This window comes from Apis cerana, linkage group LG2, assembly GCF_029169275.1.
Source record: "Apis cerana isolate GH-2021 linkage group LG2, AcerK_1.0, whole genome shotgun sequence".
Lineage (NCBI taxonomy): Eukaryota > Metazoa > Arthropoda > Insecta > Hymenoptera > Apidae > Apis > Apis cerana.
In genome coordinates this window covers 14,182,397-14,206,488 of record NC_083853.1, presented here as the reverse complement: position 1 = coordinate 14,206,488, position 24,092 = coordinate 14,182,397, and the positions used below count along the sequence as shown (strand labels likewise).

The 24,092-nt window shown below is 41.8% G+C and overlaps 1 protein-coding gene across 3 annotated transcripts in view; it reads left to right on the top strand.

Annotated features, from left to right (window-relative positions):
• Positions 1-981: 981 nt before the first annotated feature.
• LOC108002865 (CD151 antigen) overlaps positions 982-24,092 on the top strand; it is a 61,858-nt gene continuing 38,747 nt past the window's right edge. Inside the window, exons 1-2 of one of the 3 annotated variants that reach the window (XM_017064813.3) lie at positions 1,157-1,197; positions 16,105-16,205. The gene's annotated coding sequence lies outside the window, so the exon portion shown is untranslated. Of the gene's footprint in view, positions 1,198-1,263; positions 1,562-16,104; positions 16,206-24,092 lie in introns of those variants that run through there. The other 2 variants (XM_062071535.1, XM_028669228.2) reach the window with 2 other exon arrangements.

Below are 24,092 nucleotides of genomic sequence, written 5' to 3'. Positions count from 1 at the left end.
CCGATTCTCGTTATTCTCGATAATCGCTCCTTCCTCTCCTTCGTTCATTTTATTTTCCATTATTTTCAGCGATTACGTTTCCGCTCCCTTGATTAATACCCGGAGGCTCGAGGCTTTGATTTTCTCGCTCCGAGCCTTTATTTGGGAATGCTGTTGCCTGCTTTATTATCGTATACCACATTGGGGTTGATAGCGATCATTTGTTTATGTTGCTCACTGTCATGTGTTTTGCTAATCCCTTTGTTGCTTTGTTTCTCGACGAGTATACAAGTAACGCGGAACAATAGACGGTTCCTACATAATAGAATTTACGTGGGTTAGTCTTATTGTGAATCGGTCTTCCCCTGTTTACTATGTTGTCAACGCAATCGATTTCCCGACCATCCTGGTAAATTACTACGGTTAAGCGTATCGTAATTTAACAATATTCCAACAATTGAAATGTTTGATATAATTCCGACTAAACGGAATCATCGTTATTTTCAATTTATATTTGCCAAACGGTATTATTAGTCATGGATAAACTCTATGATATAGATCAGTAGTGATTTTATGTAAAATATACAAATATATCCCTAGCTACCCGATCCTCTTTTCATATCCCTAGCTAGCTGCCGTTTGAGAAAAAAGATATCTAGTGATTTTTTTGTTCAAACGAACGAACGGACAAATCGACTTTTCACGTCTACGTACGTTTCGTGCATGAATACGGCAGCTCGAAAATGACCACGTAATATCCTCGTATTCATCTCCGAGCTGTAAGACTGACAGATACAGAATGTAGAGTCGTTAAGCCGCGCGTAATTCGAAACTCGAGGTCGTATGCGTAGCGGTAAGCCAGCGGGCACAGCCAGTCAGTCGCGCTCCAGCCGTCGCGGTGGAAGGTGTTCGTTGCGCCGCTCTTCTCTGACTTTCGTGCGTAGTCCCTTCGTTTCCTATTTCATACCAAAACAAATGGATTGTCGTTGCCTCCACGTGACACGTTGTGCGAACGTATCGGTGTTATCTCGCGTGTCTACCCGATAAATCAAGTGTGTCCTTCGTCGTGGATCGAACTCATTGTGCGAACAAGTTGCTGCGTTACGCAATCTCTTCGTTCATTCGCAGCACGCGGGAAACTCTACAAACTTGCGGTGAATCTTCCTCGCGTCGTGTTTATTTTTTTGCTGTCACGCGGTCGTCCAGAGAACGCGCTCGGTAAGTCGATGTTTATTACTCGATTGAAAAGAGGTTATTCGCGCGACGTGATCTTGTCAGGGTTATGGTGGAAATACGCGGGAATTTAGAACGCAAAAAGCATAAAAAATGGCGACCGTTGTTTTGACACGTGTTTCACGCCGTTTGGATATCACCATTATTTTATTATTCTTAAGACTTATTGCAATTTGACGCAATAAGACGTTCAATATATCGTTGATACGCGATAATTTTTTCTAATTATAAGGAATGTTTATATTGTTCCATTGTTTGCGTTCTATAATCTTGCAACTGATACTTCGAAATAATCATATGTATATAGAAGTCAAACGTGTGAAACGTTTGTAGCATATTATCGAGAAACGTAAGTACAGTCATTTTTATAAACGATATATTTTAAAAAAATATTTAAAGAAGAAGACGAAATAAAGTACGAATGAGAATGAAATATAGAAAAATTCTCATCTATTATCGATTTTGTTCGTATGCGTAGTCGTACAGTTTCAATAAACTTTCGGTCGGACTTTGTCACTTCGTTTGAGCGAAATGCAAATAAATCTTGCATGATCGATTAGATCGAACGATACGAGTTCGTTAAATTAGCGGAACGCTCGACAGACTTGTTTTGACAGTCATAGAAAGAATTCCGCCTGTTCGTTCCGGTCATACCGGTTCCCATGGCGTAAAGCCTATGAAGGAGGCGTAGGATAGGATAACAGGAGCGAGTGTGACGAATGGATTCGTGAAAAAGAGAGCAACAGAGGATCAGAGAGAACGGGTCAACCGACGACAAGAAATCCAACGTGCGACACTATAGATATTTCTCGTCCCGCAAGATGATCGTGCTAATACATATTGGCCACCGTGCCGGTTCATTTTGAGGTTAACTTCTATCGTGCTTTTTTATCGATCTAGCGGAGGCGTTCGATTGTGTCTCGTAATTTGCTTCATTAAAGTAGCCTCTATGGCAGCTACTTTAAACTTCAATTCACGTGATAGTCTCGAAATAACGAAGATAAAAAAGAAAAATATAAATCAACCGTGCTATCAATCAACTTGACGTGAAATTTGTCTAAAGTTTCTCGAAGTAGAAAGTAGGCGAAGCGTTAAAATTTCGAAAACTATGTTATTACGATAAATTACTTTAAAAAGCATTTTCTCAAAGTTTCTTTCGTTTTAAAGCACGTTTCGGGGGCTACTTTCAGCTATTTTCGCGTTCTTTCGAGATCGTTGCCTCTGGTAATGGTGATTCTTAGTTATAATAGCTATCTAGATATCTATCAGAGATCGTCAAGGTAGTTTGAATTCCAGACGGATAGTTGTGGTTTTGCGACGCGTCCACTAAGTGAATCTCACGTAAAACGGTTCAGTCAAGGTTGAAGTAGTTTTCTCGTTATTTAAAGTACCAGCTTATGTCCTCCGCTCGACAGATTTAACGCGCTCTTTTACCTTCTTTCGTATTCAAACCGACCAAGAGAACCGACCGCATGAATATTTCCACTTCGACTCTGTCGTGGTACGTCATGCTGTTTCACGATTTTCCTCGCGGATCTGATACACAATACACGTTTCGTTCGTATACGTTTTCCAAGTATTTTATGATCGTATAATAATAACGGTAATATATTTTCTGTTTGATGTAATCTGGAGTAGATTTGCATTATGCGAGTAACATGCCTAATAAATTACCTTAGAATCTTCGACAATAACGCATAATAACGAATGATATTATTCGAAGAGAAATTTGAAAAAAAATTTTGTACCAGTGTTTCTCAATCCTTTTACTTGAGATAAATAACTCGCGATTATTCTCTCTTCGTTGTAAAATTTTCTATATTCGAATAATTGCAAATAAAAATAACTGTTTCCTTCTTGATTTACGAGGTTGGATATCCATGCTATACGAAACACGATCCGAAGCAACCGTTTTCTTATCAGTAGGTTTTACACGTGAAACGTAAACGCACGTTATCGACCATTTTGATTATACAAAACTATGTTAATATCTTACCCGATAGACGAACATTTAGGCCAAAGCAAACACAGCTTATCTTCCCTCGCTCGTTGAAATATCTATATTTCGCGTTTAAACAAAATTATCTTCGCAAGATTTTTCGTGACTTTGTCCCAATGTTACGCCGATACCTAACGGAAATAGATCCTGGAAGGAAATTAGCCAGCTTGGGTCACGTGTACCGCTTTCAATTTCGGATCAAGAGCACTCACTGTTATTGGTGGCTAGACACGAGACTGCCCTTGCGTTTTGAGGTTACAATACGTCGATGGTTCTCCAATTACTTGAGGCGCACGATCGTCTCCCACGCTGGATGTGTATCGAGGATACAAGAATAGAATCGATCTGTATACGTGTTATTTACATAGTATCGGTTGTTTCTCCTCTTCCATTATTATTAATTGGAATTACCTTCTATATTTCTTTGCTCTTCTTATCAGCCAACGAGCTTCGATCCGAAGGAATAATTTTAAAAAATAGATATCGGAAGACGTTTACAAATAAGATAACTAACTCTCGTTTGAATATCAGGCACATTTCCAGGCGTCTCGACCAAACAGATCGGACGTTACGCGTTATATATATATATATATATGGTAACGATTTCTGCGAGCACACACAGAACGCTCCTATTCCGAGTGTCGAGTGTTTCGTTATCACTATTATCACTATATGCGTTACTATATCTACACGTTTCCGCTTTGTATTCAGAAATACATGACTCTTATAATAATTATGAAATAAACAGTGAAAAAAGACTGGATCAAGATCGCTCTCAAAATTCAAGAGTGAACGAACACGAATCGGCCAATAAAGGCGTTAAATGTCGAGAAAGTAAGAAAAAAAAAAAGTAGCCAAGCAAACTTTAGAAAAATTAAGATTTCTCCGGATCGGATATCATTTTAATCAAGGATAGTCCTCCCTTCTGAATAGCCAACTTTCGTTCGTTTTATTTTCGTTGAAAAAATTCGGTCGAAACGAAGAGAGAAAATTCACGGGAAGAAAGGGAGAGGGAAATATTATATGGAAGGATGCACGAAAGGCTTCCTCTAATGAGAGCATTAAAATTAAACCTTAGCCATCTCGCCTCGAACGAACCAATTTCGTCGCGGAACGATGTTGGAATATTGTTGAACTACCGTTCGCCTTCATCATTTTCCATCTTATTAAATCGGCCGATTACCGAGATCGACAAGCGTGTCAACATGATCATGCTCGAGTGTGCAACATCCTAGGAAGTATGGGAGGGAGGGGACGATGCGTACTTAAACGGCCAGTGTATAAACGTCGAGCAATGATGTAATCTTCGATTGGTCGCGGGCTGGAAGCGTGGAAAAAGCAACGCGAGAATATTTATTAAGCGAGCAGCGGACTTTGACGTGCTCCTTCGCGCCGTACGTGATCGCGGTCCCGCCGTTATCCGAGAACGTAAGCGAAATCGAACGCGTTATTGCCGCAGTCTGCTTTTTCGCCCATTTCTTTTCTTTTCTTTTTTAACCGCTCTTCCGTAGCTAGATTGGTTGCTCGTGGATTCGGTGCACACGTGGAAGAAAGTTAGGGAAGAAGAAGTTCAGAAACGCAGAATTTTCTCTTTCTTTTCCATTAAAAATTAAATCGATGTTGGATGTTAATTGAAGAGCGTTACAGCGGGTACTTAGCGAGCCACTTAGGCAGCGGCAAAACTCGTTCGAGAACTCGTGCTAAGTCGCGCGGAAGATGATCAAACATTATTATCTTGAGCGTGTGCAAGCTCGATCGCGTTATGATCGATAGATCGCGAATGGGCACACGATGTTTCTGGATCTGCGACGCTTGGTTCGTTGTGCGCCTCGTTGATCGAGCCGTTTACAGGAAGCGGGGCATTAATCAAGTATTTGGCGAGCAATTTTGCGATCGATCGAGAAATTAATTAAACCGGACGATTCGATGGAGGAGGAGGAGGAGGAAAGGGAGAGCGCACGTTTATTATTCGTGAGAGGGATCGATATTAATTTTTACATTCAACCGGCACGTGTCGAATAATTTAATAGCCGGTCCATTCGAGCTTCTGTCGTCTTTCTCGAATATCATCAATGAGCTATCGAGTGGCTTGCCCGTTAATTACGCTAATAAGTTTCTTATATATCGAGCATAGGCCGTGCTCTCTCTCCCTCTCTCGCGTTAAATCTCCTCCGAGCATTGCCTTAAAAAGGGAATGTAGTCGTGGCGCGGGACCCTACGTCTCTCTCTCCACCCTCTGCCCGCCACTTTTCGCCGAATGCAAATTTGCCGCACGAACGAGCGGACCAGTTCCCTTCTCTGCCTATGCCGCCAATTAAAACACTCCTTTTCGAGCGACCGCGCGACTCAGAAACTCGGCTCCCTGACCGAAGAAGAAAAAGAAAAAGAAAAAGAAAATTCGCTCGAAAGGAGAGAATGTTACCTCCTTTTTACGGGGATCGCAAGTCGTTTGACAAGGATCGAGGTGCGGTGAGTTTTCGATGAAAATGATTAGGACGTCTCGCGTGACAAGCGTGCTTGATATGGGAGGAAAGGGGAGGAGGATCGATTTTCGAAAGGAGTGTGCGGTTTTTAGAAAAAGATGAGAAGGGAAACGTCAATAGCTCGACACGTGTCCCGTTACATCCGGTTCGGGCAAAAAGCGCCTCGCTATTCATTCGTGGGAAAAGAGAGATATCTCTGGATTGCAAATTTCACGCGGTACATTCACGTCGGTTTGCTCATTAGCACTTTGCCAGCTTTAATTCCAGAGGGGAGACAATTGAGTTATTTCGCGAAATGTCGAGGAATGATTCTTTTTTTTTATCTTTTACTGTCATTATTATTAATCTTTCCTCTCACTCGGCCTTGATTTACAACGAAATTTTCGTATCGTTGTTAAAGTTTACATTTGAACAATCTTCGTAGCAACGAGGAGAGCTTCTCAGAATTTTTGCTTAATGTTCGTAATCGTTAAACGCGAACACCCTAAAATAATTCATCCCTTTACGAAGAAACTTATCGAAATTCTTTCTTAGAAGAATCCTTTCCATTTCCTCCCTCGTTCAAGACTTTCAATTAATCGTTGCATTTCGAAAAGGTAAAAATACATTACGGAAATCGTAAATCGGTTAACAGCTAAGGTGGCGTTTCTTTCCAAGGATCGTTTGAGAAACGATCGTAATAAGTTTTCGACGCGCGTCTCGGGAAGCTCGTAAATAATAATGAAACGGGGGTAATTGAAAGGAGAGGTACACGGATACGGCGTGGGTGTCCGTTGAACGAAAGCAAAGGCCACGCTCTCGTTCGCGAGGAAACAAGGAACGCCGTTGTAATTGATTCGCTTGATAGATGTGACATCGACGCACGCACACCGCCGGATCGCTGGCAACCAGTCGCCGCGCTTATCGTCCCTCTAAAAATAATTATTTAACGAGCGCCGTTCTCGTTTCTGCGCGCCACCAATTCCGCCAAGAAAACACGCTTCGCCTGTTCCGAACGCGCTCGGCCGCGGTTCGAGGAAATGTCGATATCGAGGAAACTCGATCCAGTTCGAAATTGCGATCGCCGTCACTGGCCGTAAAATTTTAGACGCTGTTGTTTGATGCCTCGATCATTAATCCCCGGCATCGATGTGCTAATATCGGGCCCACTTGAAACTTGTCTCCTCGGCTTTTGCCCATTTTTTTTCTAAATGGAATCATTGAAAAAAAGAGAAGTCCATTTGGTGAAAAGTTATTGCTATAACTTGCAATTATCAGACCGATATTTAGAAACGTCTCCTACGTTTCAAAATATCTCGATTCTTTCTCCAAGATGTGTAATACTTGTAAACGGTTGGAACCCGACATTCTCGTGTTTCGTCACGAGAAAAAGGCACGAAAAAAGAAATTGTTCACTCGAAGAAATCTCTCGTTTAAGAGAGACACGCAGAAGCGTGGGCGCGTGCCCGTGCACCTTTTAAGGCGCTCATAGAACCTCGAACCTTCTTTCTTCTCTGCAAAATTCGGAAAACTCCTTCCCTTCTTCCTCCTCTCCTTCTTCTCTCCGAGAATTCCGTTCCACCTCCGAATCCTTCTCCCCGAAATTCATCGATCGTTGCCCCCCGAACGGAAAACGTTTATTTCACGGTTTTGCGTCCCGTATTTTCGCCACGTTTCCATTGTTCCATTGGCCGCGATTCTTTTCGAGGGGAACGGACGAAGCGCGCGCGATCATTGTCCCGAGGGAGGGGAGGGGAATGTCGATTTTGCGTCCGACTGCACTTCACGGTCGCGTGATCATCATCGTGTCGTCAGAGATGCGGCCAGATCGCGGATCGCGAACGGAATACGTGTGCACGCGCCTTGGCTGCGACGATATCCGTCCACGGAGACATTAGCACGATGGACTGCGTCCAGAGCGTTGGCTGTTCATTAATCGTGCTCCTCCTATTCGAAAGAGGACGGACGCTTTTGCTCTCTCCCTCCTTTTCTCTCTTTGGAAAACGGGAGAGGATGAAAGTCGATTTTCATCGGGAGAATGCGGCACGTGAAACAAACTCCATCTTAAATATCCTCATGAGGAGGAAATAGTCAGAAAGATATGAAAGTTGCTCGTCCCTGGATCTTGAAATCTACCCGCCTATTTTCTCTTTTTTTCTTGAACATTTGTAAAATTGCTGCTCTCGTACGTTTCTTGGAAAAAATTCACGATTCGAAGAAGAAGGAGGAGGGAAGGAGGAGAGAAATAGCAGTTATAATACGAATATCGCGTTATTTATGACGATTACGAGGTGGCGCGATACTTTTGGAACGAATGGTTGGCAGGGGACTGTGCAATTCTCTCCTAGGAGGCTAGGAGCATTTGTACCTGCTCTGGAAATAAAGCCTGTCGAGATTTCTGTGAAAGGAGGGAGAATTACGTGCTCGAGCGGGTCCCATAATCTGCAGGTACTCGAAGGTGGGACAGGGGAGCGACGCCGTCCCGAGATTCAACTGTGGGATTATAATTCGTGGAGCAAAGCAGCGTGGAGGAAGGGACTCATACGAAAATTCGTCTACGCCGGGACGGGATCGCTCCAGGATGGTTCCGATTATCGCGCAATTTCCAATTTCGAGTAGCCTGCTTTGTTCCATGGACGAGAGACGAGCAGGTCTCGAGAAAAGTTTCGAGAAGATGCGTGAAAGAACTTACTTCTGCTCGGTCTACGTGATTTTCCTTAAAGAAATCCCTCCTACCTTCCTCTCCTCTCGTTCCTGGCTTCTCGAGAGCCAGGTTTTCGCGTGAACTCGGCGATCTGCAAAGTTTTCGACTTGTTTTGATCAAAAAGTGACGCGACACTACGAGCTAGCAGTAGCGCGCGTAGTAATCCTCGAGAAAAAGCTTTCCTCGTCGCGACGTTGTTGGATAACGCGCGATTCGAATGCGCGAGCACGAGGCAGCCGAGGCGAAAATAGAGCGGTGCGCGTCTGAAAACGTGGCGCAATGATCCAAATAAGCGCGAGAGGCGGAGAGAAATGTCGTGAAAGTAGCTCGTTAAAAGGCCGAATCACGTACGGTGGCCGGTGATTTTTATCATCGAGTCCCCCGTTCACGGCGCGGTTGGAAGCTGTCGTCGCGTGACGAGGCGACTGTCCCGTGCCGTTGAACGACACGCGTGTTAAAACAAGCGTCGGGACAAGCACCTCTCGAGGAAGAGGAGAAAACACGCGAGTTTCCTTATAAAGCCGTTGGAAGGAAGTTCGAGGAAGGACGTTGGCTTCATTAGCTCCGCTGCATACGTTAAATCTTAATTAGACCTCATTCGCTTTGGAACCGGCCGATTAACATCTCCCGCCGCTCATCCGAAAGCTTCTAGTCCGACGAAGCGAAAAAAGGATCGATAATCGTTTTAATAACGTGGAATGTTCGCAACGGTAAATTTGCAGCTTTGATGTGGGGGTTTTGTTTCTCGTTTTCGTTTTGTTCGCGCTGAAAACACCTATTTCGACCTATTTCGATCATTTTTCCGTGTTACCGATAGCAGTTGTTCCGCTCCAGAACACGCAAGAAGAAATCGATCGAGATAGCGTCGATCGACTGATTCTCCCGAGATAAATTTTCCTGCTCATCCTTGATACAATGTCCGATACTCCGAGAGAGATGCTTTCCGCTCTCTAATTAGTGTAACGAGGCAACATACCAGGTTAAAATGTCGACCAGATTGCGCAGACAAGAATCTTTGCCCCCTCCCGTCGCATCGGAATGATACCTGTTAGCGACGCTATTAAGAGCATTGATGTTGAGGAATTAATTTAGTCGGTCATTTTTTCCCTTCCGAGAGTTTACACACTCGCCATTCCGCTTTAACGGGATTACTTATGTATCTCGTTGTGCAAGGTATTTCTTAACAGGGGACACTTTAAAAAGTTATTATCTCCGATTAAAGATCTATCGATATATATATATATATATGTGACATTAACGACAAAATTAGAAGAAAATTCGTCACCTGATTCCAAACTTTTGGCGTCTAAATCGTAAAAATTTACGACTTCGATGAAGAAAAAACAAAGAAACGACGCCATCTAGAAGGATTTGTACGAGTCTACCGGAACGATCGATTCGCCGATCCCTTCGATTCGAAAGGTAGATAATAGTGCTTCCGCCTACGCGGCAATATAGAAGAAACGACGACTGATTATTTGTTGTCGAGGCTGCCTCGCCGCCTCTAATATTTTACAAGCCGTTCCGCGACTCGAGGATTCGCGTAGGTGAGCATGGGAAAGGGAAAAGGCAAAGGGCCTGGCGATCGAGAAGGACGGAAGAAGAGAAGTGTAACGAGAAGGAGAAAGAGGGAACGAAACGCTGAGAGGACTAGGATATTCGAGGTTATGTCACGGTTCACGTCGTGACTCACGATGTATTATTAGTCACCGTTCGTTCTGGTGACTTCCAGGACGAGTAGAAAACGGCTTCCAATTGATCCTCCGCTTCTTCCTAAGATACTCCTTGTCCTCGAGAAGATACAAGATCTTTTGTTGTTGAAAAATTTGTCCGGCTTCTCACGAGTTTCCTGCTCTCGCGTATTCATCTGCGGTTAGACCGTGTCTCTCTCTCTGCTGGTATAGTAGAAATTGATTCTCACGTAAGCGGAGAAGTGGACGTAACACGTTAAACACGTATATATGTAACGAATAACAACTTTTAAATATTTTTAAAAAAGTAAATTATCATTGTATATTTTTTTTTGAATTCAAAAACAGTCGAGAACGATACTTTCTCTTCTTCTCGTTCTTTATTAATAACCTGCATATTGACACACGGCGTAACTTGCGTGACTCAGTAATATTAGATAAGTAATATTTTCATATCAAGAGTTTTAGCATAATACTTTCTACGTAATGGACCGAAGTTGAAGCGTTACGCCTTCTGTCCGTCTTACGTAAGTCCATTCGGTGAGAAAGTTTTGTATTTTGATTAATAAATCAGGATTAATCAACGTGATAATATAATATTCGATAGTTTCCCATAGAAAGTCGGGTGGAAGGGATTCGGTTTATTGATAGTGATACTCTCGAACGGCTATTGTTGTTATTATTATTATTGTTGTTGTCATTGTTATTGTTATTGTTATTACAATTGTTAACGAGTTTTCACGAGCGGAGCCAACGTAACGCGATCTCACGCCCAATAAGGATGACCCTGCTCGCGCAACGGCAACGATTTTCATCGCTGCATTCATTAGTCGTCGTTGAAGGCGGACGTATGCACACGTGTAGAATTGCAACAGGAAATCTAATCCATTCGTCCCACTTTGCAAATGGTTCGTGGCCTTTGCTCTTATTTAATAAACGGGTCGTGAACGTCGGTGCCCGGCGGGGACTTGCCCGGCAAAGTGACTGCGATTAGGCCAATTGAAGCGCCGTTAACCGTCTCTCTCTCTCTCTCTCTCCTCGCGAGCCCGTCATGCAATCTGCGATAATTGGACCCACACTGATTCAGATTATCGAAGAAATCCGCGAAAATAATCCGGGTATGCCAGGTATTTATATCATCGGGCGGATGAGGGGAACGAAAATTAAGTTAGGTTAGGTTGGATTTGATCCGATCGATGAACCGTGGACAATTTATTTGTAATATCTTGAAAAATTGCAATGCAAAATAGGATATCGATGGTTTATTCGTATATGTCATCGATTTGTTTATTCGTATATATCCGTATTTTGTTTGCATCGACGGTTTATTTATTCAAATATGTGAAACACGTATCGAAAATTGACAACATGCGACGCGTTAATACGTTTGCATGTTGAATTAACATTGCATAATTAAATGGATGTAATTAGGTGAATAATAAGTCGCATGAAACGAAACCTAATCGATTTAATTTCGCGGAAATCGAGTACATATTCGTGGCATTATCTAGAATTTTTTCAGAATAAATCAGAATCGACCCGATCGTTAATGAATTGGAAAGATATCGGCACCATCGAACCGGAATCGATCGAGACTTTTGAAACTAATTGGAATTGTAGCCGAATTTCTAGTGGAATCGAATAACTGATAAGGTCTGGGCGTTCCTTAATAGAATCTTCCCTTGATGTTGACGGTTGACAGCACCAGGTATTAGCTGTATAAGTGAATCGCACCCCGGGGACTCGTCTCGCGTTGAAATTTCCCTCGAACCGGTCTAGGGATCCCTAGAAATCCCATGTAACGTAGTTATCCGGCTGTCGCTGTAGACCGGCCAAATTAAGCTCGATTGTCCGCCAGAGTGTCGGGACGTGGGCATCAGTTTTCAAAATTGACTTAATCCTCTTTCTCTCTCTCTCTCTCGATACTATCTCTCCATACGATCTCGTCTCACGCCCCTTGGACAACGTGCTCTCCTTGTCCCTTCTTTCTCACTTATCTATATTACATCTTATTCCACTAACACTCGATCATTAATTAAAACAATTTTATTTAATAGTTCCTCCTCATGATTGGATATTAACATCGATAACTATCACCGATCCTAATTGGATTAACGATTTTTTTGAACGATTTCCCCCCTTTTTTAAGGAATAAAAAGTAAAAAAGGAAAATTAACAATGGTAATTACAACTTTCAGAGGAATTCTCGACGACCTTTCTCAATAACGTACCATTAAAGACGACTGAATTGAAAGATCTTGGTTTTCCATTCGAAACGGGGCGAGGGAAGGATCGCATAATCGGAAAGGAATGGCCGTGAGACGCACTCGTATATTTGGCGGGTTGTTGGGGGGATATCGGTGGCGAGAAATCCCGAGACGACGGAGTCGGTCAATATTACACGGTATTCTTTTTGGTTGGCGAGGGAAGCCATTGGTTAAAAGCCGTGGAAAGCGCGGCGATACGTACTCACGGGGAGAGGGGGGGATCGTCGCCACGAAAAATTGGAAACGCTCCACGAAAGTTTTCTTCGGTGGCCGTCATTCTACCCGAGATTCGCGTCTCTGAAAATTTGAGAGAGAGAAAGAGAGAGGGAAAAAACTACCGCTTCCTTCCTTCGAAACGCCAAGTTACGAGGATACTTTCGGACTACTTTTTTTTTTTTTTTTTGAGAGAGAGAAGCGATATCGTAAGGCGTTGTAATTTGGAACTGGAACTATTTTCTCTTCTAGCCCCTGATATTTCCACCAGGGGATCGTTTTTTCCGTGGATAAGACGCGGTGTCTCCTAGATCGATTATCCGCGCGATGGAACCCCTAGAAAATGTTTTCCATCAAAATACGCGGATAATTGTCAGCTGTTCGGTCGATATTTCTCCCTCCTCTCAATTCGATCGTTAACGAAGCTCAAAAGAAAAATCGGACAGAGTTCGAGTCGAAAGTGTTGATTTCGTGGATAAATGCGAAGAAGACGAGGAAAAATACTATTAATAAGAAAAGCTGACGTCGAGGAAATTCTACAGAAGCGTCATAGGAAACGTTTCTGGCTCGTATTTCACGTCATCGATATCGATGCGTATCGGTCGGGAAACAATTAGAAAGTTTGGTTCGGTTTTCCCGTTGAAATTGGGAAATTTATCCGAATAGACAAAATGGCGGAAGGGGGGATCGTTGGAACGAACGGCTCCCGTGCGTGAAATGTATGGAGATTGAGCTGTAAGGGAATTTAATTTCCTTTTCTTCGCCCGTAACTGCAGAGTGAACGACACCGTTAACCGTGTTTCGTTCGCTCGGACGTAGTTACGCATTCCTCTCCCTTCCAGCCTTCTATTTTATTAGGGAATTTCTTTCTCAAAGAAGAAACACTTCCGCGAAGATCCATTTCCCTCGAATTCTTTCGGAATTACGGAAACACGATTCCGCTTTTTATTCGAATGGCTCGGTTATTAAATATATACGTATCCATTCGATTAATTATATAATCGATAGTAAACAAATTAACGTTCGGAATATTTAATATCGATTGACGGTATTTTATTTGTACTAACTTTATAAAACAAAACGGAAATATTCGATTGCGTCGAGTCGTCGTAGGAAAATAAATAAATAAATAAATAAATAAACGAAGGTGATTTTATGAACGCGATATAAATTTATTTCTATCGAGTAAAAAAAAGAATATCATAAATTGGATTATTCGATGGGTGGGATTATCTTGGCGAAGATCGATAGAACGGGAGGAATGGATTGATTCGAAGGTCGCGATCCGATATGGTTGAGGAATTGAAACGTTTTGCGTGCAAAATTGAAGCGCGAGGTAGAAAGGAAAAAAAAAGGATTGTAGATGAGAAGACTCTCTTTGTCTGTGAAAGTTGCGGGCAATTTCTTTCGCTCCCTTTCGAACGAGATAGAGGCGAAAGATCCTCCTCGTGGGGGAGGGAGAGGGTGGAAAAAGAACGATTTCAATTTCTTCTCCACGGCGACGGCCGAATTACACACAGGTGGTTCCTCTAATGGAACGCGACACGGCGAAAGATCGTTTGAAGAATCCGTATCCCGATTAAATCGATATCGAACCTTCTCCCGTGAAATTTAATATGTGACAAAGGCCTTAAAAAAGAGGGAGAATAAAATGGAAGAACGATAGAGAAAGGATCTTAATGCAAAAGAGAGCGTGGAATCCGAAAGAAGGATAAAATATCGATGGTATCAAAGAAGAAATTTGGAAGAGTTTTCTCTCGTTCGAGATTTCGAGTCGATCCTTTGATATTGTTGACGGATAAGGGGCGAGTAGTTGCTTTTTTAGAAAAAGTAGAAAGGGGAGGAAAAAAACTTGAGCTTCCCTTTTATCTTTCTCTCTCTCTCCTTCTCTATTCCTATCTCTCTTATTTCCACGACGCTCGATTTCGAGCTGAAAATGCTCAGAGCAGTGTAATTCTTTGTGTTCTTCTTGCGCGAGTAAAAGGCATTGGCGACAAAATAACGAGAGAAAAACAGGATCGAGCGATCGGCGGCATTCTGTGGATGCTTTGCGTGGGACGATATCCCTTCCTTTCTTTTATTAGCCGGTAAACGGAGTTTTATTCGATGCGGGTTCGAATTTTATCGACGTTCCGCGCCGCTTTTCGAACGTGGAAACGCGCAGATCCCTGGATCTGCATAATATCGTTAAATATGTACACACAGGGAAGATCGAGAGGGAGATTCGGCTTCTGTTTCTTCCGCACAAGCTTTATCGAGGCGTTGGACGCTTTTACCTCCGCTTTTATTAAATATATGATGTTATTTTTCTACGTTTTATATTTATCTTTAAACTCCATCGAGGATCATTAATTATTCTTCGATTAAAAGGTATTTCGTTGCGAAGAGAGATATTAAATTTTCTTTTTTTTACTTTCTTTATGTATATTATAATTTTATACGGGATGTAAAATGAGGTACGAGGAGGATGCGCAAAAGAAAATTTACGACACAATTTTTGACGCAACGCTTCGTTCTCGAGAAAATTAATTGTTGCGAAATTCTCTACTCTAAAATGTAATAAGAACCATGATATTGTTCACAAATATAAATACAATTATCTAACGATAAAGAGGGGAAAAAGAACAAATTCTTCCTTTATCCTTTCGCTACATCCTCCTTTAATAAAATTATTTTCCGTGGCCAGCCGAATATAAATATTTAAAACCGGAAGAAAATAATCCTTCTTTCTTCCCTTCTTTCCCTTTCAACGGGACTCTTACACGAATCGAGACGATGCACGGCGAGTTTCCATCAGAGACGTCAGCGCCATTCAAACAACATTTCTCTCCGCCCATAGAAAAGTTTCTGTCCGCGAGAGTGGCGTGCTTAACGCTCAATCCTCGCGGTGTTGCACACGGTTCGCATTAATGGGTCGTGGCTTATCGCGCTAAATGCCGCGCTCGTAAATCTGATCGCGTTTACACGCCCAGAACTTGCGCTGTTTACGCCGCTCGACGCGGTCACGAAATCGGCCTTAAGGGTTGCGTGTCGTCCAGCCAACGATTGCTCCGCGTTAACAAGACGAACTTCTTCTTTTCTTAGGGGTTGTTTCTGGGAGAAGGAACTAATCGAAATAGCCGCTTGTTGAAATATTTCGAAATGGGAAATTTACATTCGCGGTGAAACGAGATTTAATTATTTTCTTTTTCATATTAGTCAGAGCAAATGATTCGCAGGAGGATTTGATTCGAAAAATTGGCACGTTGAAATGTCAGAAAAATTTATATCGTAATTTTTTCTTTCCAATTGTAACAAACGCACTCGTTGTGAAGGGATAATTCGTAGAAGTAATTCGAGACACCCGCGTTCGAAAAATTGTATCGTAATAATTGACACGTTGAGTGGCCGCTCGTTGAAGTATTTCGAAAAATTTATATCGACCAATGAAACGAGATATTCGCGAAAATTGTATCATATCGTTCAATTGTGAGAGAGAATTTTTTTGTACGAGCTAATTGTGAATAATGAGATCGTGGAGAAAAGAGAAGGAAACTGATTTGACCGTGTGTTGCAGGACACACAGTGGCCGAGCAGTAACGAGGGGAAAGTTTCGAAAATTCTAAAGTGGACATGCGTATCAAAGATCGGGCTGAGGCTGCACACCGATGACGCACGGTAAGTTTAACAACGTTCCCTGTGCGATTAAAGAAAAAGGAGGAAATTGAGGAGGGCCAAATGAAAATGGTCGCGGAGAATGAGCCTCCATAAATGGCGCGGGCCAACGAGGAGCGACGTTTCTCGAACCATTAGGTGAAAGGCCCTTCCTTGTCGCGTCTCTTTCTCTTTCGACTCGTTGCTCCTCTTTCCTCATTAACTTGATTGCCCGATACCTCTCGTGGTAACGAAACCACGCGTGCCACTTCCTGCTTCATGCTCCCCCAACCTCCGCGCCTGCGTGAAAAATGGCCCGATTAATTCCACTCTTAATTGCTATTTGGAAACGTCTTTCTACATTTTGCTCCCCAATTGTATAGAAATATCGTATTAGAGGTAGAACTCGCGAACAGATGCAGAATTGTTCCTTGATGAAACGCGTCCATATTTGAACATCGTGCTTTAAAGGCGCGTACTCAACGAACAATTCAATTAACATTATTCGTAAACACGGTATTCCTTGGTCGATTTATTCCGTGATATTCGTGTCTATATATCAGCAGCGAATATTAATTTACAAATTGTTGCGAAATTTTCGCGAATTGCAGTGTAAACTTAATTTAAAGATATTCATCGAACAGTTCACAAGGGACACGAGTTAAATAATCGCAGAATAATGTTCGCAAAAATATTTATTAGCAATAAACATTGTGATTTATCGAAATGTTACGAATAATAATGTAAACATAAAGGCTCATACTCGTTCATAACGAATACAAGTTAATTAACTCGCAGAATAATATTCGCAAAGATATCATAATTAATATCCATTACCAAACATAATTTATTAAACTGTTACGAATAGCAACGTAGACTTAAAGGCGCGTATTCATCAAATAGTTCACAGTGAATACAATTTAATTAATTCGCAGGATAATGTAAAGATATCCATTACCAGCAAACATAATTTATTAAAACGCTACGAATAGCGATGTAGACTTAAAGGCTCACACTCATTGAACAATTCATAATAAATACAATTTAATTAATTCGCAGGATAATGTAAAGATATCCATTACCAGCAATAATTTATTAAAATGTTAGGAATGGCGCACATTCATCGAACAGTTCGCAACGAACACAATTTAATTAATTATCCCAAAATAATATTCGCAAAGATACTTATTACCAGCAAACATAATTTATTAAAATATTACGAATAGCAATATAAACTTAAAGGCGCATATTTATCAAATAGTTCACAACACAATATAATTTAATTAATTGGCAGAATAATGTTCGCAAAGATATCCATTACCAGCAATAATTTATTAAAATGTTAGGAATGGCGCACATTCATCGAACAGTTCCCAACGAACATTAATTAATTATCCCAAAATAATGTTCCCAAAGATATCCATTACCAGCAAACATAATTTATTAAAATTATTACGGACAGCAGGCGCTCAGCTTAAAGGCGCGTACTCATCGACTATTGAACGAATTCGCGAACAATATTCGCTGGTCAATTTATTCCGATATTTTTGTTGCTCGTACAGAAGTTCGTACTTTAAGGAGTGTTGTAAACTGAAACACAGCTGCAACAGTGTAAATCCAGTCTAACGTATAATGACCGCCTTTCAAGCAGACGTTGATCGCTCTTCCCTGTTCTGTAACTTACCATCACTCGAGCTATTTGTGAATCGTTCAGCATAATGTGTCAGTTTCTTGATTTGTTTTCGCACACACAGAATCACCGATCCCCTGATCCCCTAACACACGAGCGTTTACCAAACACTTTCTTTCTCCAGCCGATCAAATATCCATTCGAAACGTCCACGTTTGATATAATATTTATCCTTTCGACTCGTTTGTTCCTTGCTGGCGCACACGCAAAAATTCTATCCGGAATCGTCCAGCGGAAACGCAATCGATGGCTCACGGAGAGATTGGAGGGTATTTCTTTTTTTTTTAACTTCGAAACACGGACCATCCCGTGTGTTTCCCGTGTGTTCGAATATTTAAATTAGATCCGCGTCATCGATGCGCGTCGCTCCACTTTTCTTCCAACGTATGGCGCAAGGAAAGAGAAATAAATAAAGAATTTTTGTGCTTATTTCGTATTTCGTAAACGGAAATTCGATGAAATAGTACGAGAGAGAGAGAGATAGAAAGGAGCAACGACTCGCATAATGCAGTTTTTCCTCTCAGAAGGTTGCGAAATGCATGATCACGCGTGAATAATTAATCGAGGCTCGACTCTCGGCCCCGTTGTTAAAAGATTCATCGAGCAAAATTCACGTATGTACCGAGAGCGGAAGTTAATAAAAAGGGAAAAAGTTTATAGAAAGAGACGCTCCGAACACTGTGGGATCATCGCAAGTAGAGTTGCTCTTGTAGTTCCGGGTGTAATTACGAAAAAGTAAAAAAGGAAAAAAAGATTCTCCTTTCCAAAGAAAAATTCTTCCTCGTCCATTCGTCCAAAGTCTAAAGTCGTAACAACGAACAAGTGGCGGACAGAGAAAGTTAGTTTCGACGCTGATTAGTTTCCCGCCTCGCCAAATGCCAAATTATCCTTTGCGACGTTGAGCCGATTTATTATTTAACGAAGGAGGGGGAGGAGGAAAAAGTATCGCTTTCATTTGCCGGCCAAAGTGCCCCCTTGTAAAATAAACAGAGTGAATTCGCGGCAGAGATTTTTTCCCGTCGCAAAAAAAAAAAAATCATCCCTTGACCACGATTTACCTCGTTAACGTGGAAATGTGTTGGAGAAAAAATTAGTTTCCACTCGAAACGGATGGGATGAAATGCGTTAATCGAAAGAAAGAATTTTGTTTCCTCTCTTCGGAGGGATAATTAGCTTAGGACGGAAAAATAATAAAATTGGTTTTCGGATAATTCGATAAAATTAATTGGGGAGGGGAGGAGGAGAAGGTTGTTTGGTTGTTTTTATCCACGAGTGCCTCCTTTCCAATTTCGAGTTTTTTTTCTCCTCTGAAATTCCATTTATTCGTAGCGGGACGAAACGCTGCACGCGTTCCATCTCGGTAATTCGAATTTCAATTTCCATCGCGCTTCCTTTTTTCCCCTTTTCCTTTGACCGTTTGCGTTTGCGTTTCTTTCGCCACGCGGAAGGAATGTCCCGCCGTGAAATTTCCGAATCCCTCGAAATCCCTTCACTCGAAATCGTTCACGCATCGAGCGGATGATGCAGTTTCCTTGATCAAATCGTTCCACGCAACGATTACCGTAAACGTTACTTTACCTTGAAATTAAGTTGCGGGCCGATCGAATTTCCTCCTCGAGAATCGTAATCGGTCAAAATTAACGAGATTAACGCATCGACGTCCTCTCTTTCGAGCGATCCAAAATTTATTCAAAATTAATTATTTAAAACGCAACAAACTGTCAGAATCAGAATCATCGAATTCCTAATCATTCGAATCTGATTAATTAGTTAAACGATTAATATTAAAAGAGAAAATAATTCTATGCTATCCTTTTTCAGCCTCTCTTTAAAGCGTACTATGAATCAGAATTATCGAATTCTTAATAATTCGAATGTGATTAATTATGTTAAACGATTAATATTAAAAAAGAAAATAATTCTGTGCCATCCTTTTTAAGCATACTAAAACTATGAATCGGAATTATCGAATCCCTAATAATTCGAACGTGATTAAAACGATTAATATTAAGAGAAAATAATTGTGTGCCATGATGCACTCCACCCTTTTTCCAGCCTCTCTCTCCCTTTTTCCCCTTTTTCGATATGCACTATTGCGCTCCACTTGCTAATAAACTTGGCGTTGAAACGCGAATCTCAACAACTCTCGTGGAATCCGTTGGCGCACGCGTCATCGCCTTTGGAAACCGCGATCTTCACCCTCGAACCGAGGCAGTGAGCCAGGATGATGCGTGCACCAACGTGATCGCGTTAGAAGCTTACGCGGAAGTAACTTTGAATGGTTACTCGAGCCACGAGTGTATTGGAAATACAGGGATTCGAATTCGGGTATTTTCAGGATGGATGCACTCGATCGTTTGCTCGATCGGAAGATATTCCCGCGAAAAAGGGGAAATTTAGAGGGACGATTTGTTTGAAAGGAAAGGAGTGTTCCTCTGTATTTTTTCATAATTTTTGTTCAACAGGAATTTGATACAAGTTAGGAAATGTTAAATGAAACGATAAACGGGTACGATAGTTGCAGCTTGCTCGGCTATTGATCTTTCATGGATGAGTGTACAAAACGTTGTAAAATTAATAGGATAGGAAAGAATAGTTTGGGATAAATCCAGGTATTTATTTTTATCTTGATCGCGTTTTTCGTAGTTTTTCGAATTACTTACTTTATATCTAACACGATCAAACTGATTCTTTTTGTAATTTAATTTATTCGCAAAGACACGAGAAATCTTCTTTCGATTTCTCTAATATGATGATTTCTATATGAAATGAGATTATGAATTACACTGTGTTATATTTCAAAATAATAACACTTTAACTCAGAAAACTATGAACCATTTATTGTTCGTCCATGTATTGTCTCCTCGAAGCGTAGAAATATAAATTAAAATTCGTTGTTTCGAATCATCTTGCCGTGTAAAAAACTTTAATAAAAAGAAAAGAGAAAAACAGTTCAGAAAAGAAACAAAGTTCAACTCTGGCCACGAATTCTTCGAAATCGTTCGAAACGGAAAAGAAAAGAAAAGAAGATAGAGAGAGAACTTAAAGCATTATCATCGAAGCGTTCGCGGAGACAAAGTTGCAACAATTTCAGAGGATGACAACAGGTATATCTGAAGAAGGAACGCGTGCTTCCTAATTGAAAGTAAACAAATAGAATTAGTCAAGTTGTTGAAGGGGGGAACCGGCAACTTGTTCGCGCCAACTTGACTCCAGTTTCCTAAACGTTCGATGGAATTCGCCGAGTAATTAAGCGGCTGGCACGAGTCTTCCGTGACACCTGTTTTCGCTTGGCAAACAGAGTCGACTCCTTCTTCCCCCGCCGATCCTCCTCCTCTTCTTTTTTCCAGAGAGAGAGAGAAAGAGGAAAAGGATGTCTCGAGTCTTTTTTATTACCCGTCAACTTCAACCAAGAAGAAACAGATTTGGAAGAAACGATCTCTCTTTCTCTCTTTCTTTACGGAATATCCCTTCAAAATGCCGACACCTCCTCCTCCTTTCCGTCCAACCCTTTCCTCCTTTCTTTTTCATATTTCACGGGGAAAATAGCGGCGGGGATAAAGGCAACTTTTTCGACCTTTGTCCTCGCGGGACGACGTTTTTGTTCAACGTCTCCCCGCCACCCCAAAGCCACCCTTTCTTGTCCGTAAACTTTAAACGCCCTTTTCATCCCATCCTTTCTCCCTCTCTTCACAGGGGAATAATAATTTTCCCCGCTTGCAGCGATTAAATCTCGCGAATTTTCACTTTTCTTTTTCGTCCTTCCTTCTCCTTGGTTCAGAGAGAGAGAGAGAGAGAGAATACGTTGGCTGGCAAGACTCGATTTCCACGCAGTGTCGATTAGCAGTCGATTCGAATCAACGTTGGGAATACAGAGAGAGAGAGAGAGAGAGAGAGAGAGAGAGAGAGAGAGAGAGATCGCAGCGATGAGGGAAAATTTAATAGTCGAAGTTACGAGTAATGTTGCTTCGATAATTTATCGAAAAGTGATAATACGAGGTTAAAAACGAATATATATATAATAGGAATAAATGTTATTCGAGCATTTTAATAAGAAATTAAAATAACTTTAGTCGAAACTTTTAACTAGTTACTTTTTCGACACTCTGGTGTGGTGTCGTGAAATTCTAATTTCATACGTATAAACATTGAGAAAGAAATCGAAACCACGATGCTTCTATCCTTTCTCGTCAACAATTTCCAATATTTTCCTCCCGACAAATGAACGTACAAGTTAGATTCATCGCTTAGCCCCATTTCTATACACGTGTGTACGTTCAAAGTTGGAGATATCTCTGGATCTGGAAAAAAAATGGAAGAAAGAAAGGGATATGAAGAAGGGGATAGAGAAAACGTTTCAAACTGGATGAATATCCACGTGCACCCGTTCTTCCACTTACGTACGTCTGTACTCAAAGCTGGATATAAACGAATATCTCTCTTTAGAGAAAGTTCGAATAACATCGAGGAGGTAAAGAAGAAAGAAGGAAGGAAAGGACGAGGGGGAGATATGGAGAATCGTTTCGAAACTGAATGAATATCCATCCACGTGCACCTCCTCTTCAACGGCTTCAACCGGCGAATAAGAAGAAGGAGGAGGAGGAGGTGGTATGAGGACTTTAAAGCAGGAAGGCATTCCGTTTAGAATCGAGGGGGATTATTTTCTTACCGGCAGACAATCTTTATCCCATCGTTTCTCCGAGTGGGTCAAACTGTTTCTTTTCAACTCTCTCTCTCTCTCCAACAGCCTCTCCTCAACACAACACGCGAGTTTCTCGGGATAATCGTTCGAAACGCGATTACAAGCGTTGCCAATTTTGTTTGAGGATCGATTCTCAGTTAAAGAATTTTTTCTCCAAGCCATGTTTTATCTCGAGAATATTTTAGAGCGGGCAACCCGTCTCAAGGAACGTTATTTTCCTTCCGATCTTTTCTACACCGCCGTAAGCCGTCCCTTTTTCAACCTCCCCCCTCGTTCCCTCGTGCCACGGCGTCAAAGCGTAATTTCCTCGTTGTCGATCGAGGAAGAAAGGTTTTTTCTCGAGATCGGCTCGAGAGTGTTTCTTCTCCTTCTTTTCTTCCGCCTCGATTAACATTAACCCCAATGGAAATAACTCCTTCCACCTTATTTTTCACCAGAATTCCTTCAAGGTATTCCTATTCCGTAGCAGAATTTCCAGACGAGTCGAACAACAATCTTGGAACCACCCTCCGTCCCACAGAAAAAGAATTAAATTCACAGAACCAGTCCCTTTTGAATTGAATCGATATTTTCCAATTCCAGCCTTTTTCGCTCTCCCGAACGAGCCGCCGCGTCAAAAATGTGCACAGCGCTCGAAAAATATCGTCAGCGGCCACGTTTACGGAATATTTTTCTGATAATTTTTATTATCGAGGAATCTCGTTAGAAATAAATGATAAAAACAAAATACCGATGCTACGTTTCCAGAGAATGTACAATAATACTCGAGTCGCTCGTACGATACGCGGCATCTTATGCAGAATATCTTATAGTCGCCCGTAGTAACGAAAGAGTTAATTCGTCAACAGATAATTGTATATACCATTATATTTTACTCGTTGATCGATTAAATCTAAGATTAGATCGCGATTGAAAAGCGGCGAGTCACCTTTTCGGCTTGCCGAAAAATTGAATTGAACGCACGGTTTCCAACGTCTCGCGTTTCTCCAACTCGTTGTCGCGTTACATTGCGGGCAATGCATGGAACGCGATCGACACGTTCCGAGAAAGAATCGCGTCGCTTCACGCCGTGTCGAGCGCTCAGTCTTTCTCTCTTTCTTTCTTCCCCCTCCCTCGGTCTCATCCGTCGCGCAGTTCGTCGTTTCTTCTCGCTTCTACGAGTCGAACAAATTGTACCTGGCAGCGGGACACGGTCGGTGAGTAATGGGCGTTCGTAGGGGGAGGCGCTCTGTCTTTCTTTCTCTGTCTGTCTGTCTCTCTCTCCTCGTGTCGTACGTCGAAAGTCGACGCAAGATCACTGTTTGTTTCGTTTCCACCACGGACGCACCTTTTCGACGAATAACACGAATCCCGTTTTATCCCCGACAATTGCGGGAATGGAAATATCACGATTTGAATAAAAGGGACGCGGGTTATTTATTTATTTTCCTTGCCTTGGAGCGGAGTGTGGATCCAAGAAACGATGGGACGGACGGACCACTGTTTTGATTAGAATTGCGGCGAGCAACGTGCCACGGGA